At 38.0% G+C, this 1,731-nt stretch overlaps 1 non-coding gene across 1 annotated transcript; it reads right to left on the bottom strand.

The window, feature by feature from the left end:
• Positions 1-1,380: 1,380 nt before the first annotated feature.
• Positions 1,381-1,486, bottom strand: LOC120107992. Its single transcript, XR_005509550.1, has one exon. It is a non-coding gene; the product is annotated as a small nucleolar RNA R71 (small nucleolar RNA).
• Between the last annotated feature and the right edge of the window lie 245 nt (positions 1,487-1,731).

Here is a 1,731-nt window from a genome sequence, read left to right as displayed (position 1 = left end):
GTTGCCGGGGATTGCTAGCATAGTTATTTTTTCTATCATTAAAAAAAATTGTTAATTAAAAAAAAAACTTTCAAAAAACATATATATATCTAAAATAAAATAAAAAATTATTTTCTATTATTGTTACTTTTCTTATCTCCTTTTTCTCTTCTACTAATTTTTTTTCTTTTTAAATTTTTCTTTTGGTCTTATTTGATATGGAATAGAGAAAAAAAATCTGGGATGATCAAAAGAGAACTGCTGGAAAAGAAATGCTGTAGAGGTTTGCCTAAAATTTTTTTTTTAAATTGCTGGGAAAATTTCCTTTGGTAACCTCTAAACCTTTCTTGTTTAAATTGATTCCCAATTAGCTTAAAATTTTGTGGTGATTGTTTGATTTTAATTTTAGCAAAAGTGTGAATGCATGCTTGATACACATACACAAATTAATCCGCACATAGGAAGGGCAATCACCCCAACAAGATAAGAGCCGGATTTCATCATCGGACTCTTGCCCAACTTAGGTGAACTCAATCTCACATAGTGTCAGCTTAATTAAAATCAATTAGACGTTGGCTCCTAGGGACATTCGAGCTCAATAGGACGAAGATCACCGAAAGTTGCACCAATTTCGCTCTGTGGCTTAGTTGATGTCTAGGCAAGCTTTATCCCTATAAGGGAGACAGTTCATCTGTTCGAGGCAAGGGGTTTTAAGTGGGACCTTTGCGAACGCATCGTGACCCCTCCACTTACCTGGGAGCTTACCTGGTCAACTCGGTTCATTAGACCGGATTGGAGGCTTAGGTGCCCTCTTCAAACCAGTTAGGAGTTGTCTAGTGATTTAGGGCAAATACAAGATTTGATGTGTTTTTCTTTTATTGCATGCTTGATTGATCAAGTACTAGTGTATGCAAGGGAGTCGTTCTAGAGTACGTGACCTATTACCCTTTGATCCTGAAATAGAACGGACCCTTAGGAATATTCGAGCTGAGATCAGAACATTAGAATCATCCCCACCTCCTGAGATGACTGAAGAACAACCCAAATTCCTGAGGGAGTACTTCACTCCCACCATTTACACTTTTCCATCTTGCATTCGATTACCAGAGGTAGCAGCTGTACAATATGAAATAAAATCTAGTGTGATCCAAATGCTCCCATCTTTTTATGGGCTCATCAACGAAGAACCATATAAACACCTAGATGAATTCCTTGAGATTTGCACCACTGTCAAGATTCAGAACTTCACTGATGATGCTCTAAAACTTAGATTATTTCCTTTCTCCCTTAAAGATAGAGCCAAACAATGGCTGAATTCTTTAGAAGCTAACTCGATTCGTTCTTAGGATCAAATGCAACAAGAATTCCTTAAAAAATACTTTTCCATAGGAAGAACGAACCAGTTTAGACGTGCCATTACAAGCTTCTCCCAAACCGAGGGAGAAGAATTTTATGAAACTTGGGAGAGATTTCGGGACCTAATCCGTAAATGCCCTCATCATCAAATACCTAAGTGGCAGCTAGTGCAATGTTTCTATGACGGATTGACTGAACGAAACCGTCAGATGATTGATGCCGCATGCGGGGGGACATTCATGCTTCAAAATGAGCATAAAGCATGGCAATTATTGAAAATCTTAATGAAAACTCCCTCCATCATGCTTCCTGTTCTCGTCAAGCAACCCCGAGTTCTCAAAGAAAAGGGACCATTTGTGAAATAAATCATTCCATGGACCTGTCTAGCAAGGTAGA

Source organism: Phoenix dactylifera, unplaced genomic scaffold, assembly GCF_009389715.1.
Source record: "Phoenix dactylifera cultivar Barhee BC4 unplaced genomic scaffold, palm_55x_up_171113_PBpolish2nd_filt_p 001110F, whole genome shotgun sequence".
NCBI lineage: Eukaryota > Viridiplantae > Streptophyta > Magnoliopsida > Arecales > Arecaceae > Phoenix > Phoenix dactylifera.
This window is presented reverse-complemented; position numbering and strand designations above follow the sequence as displayed.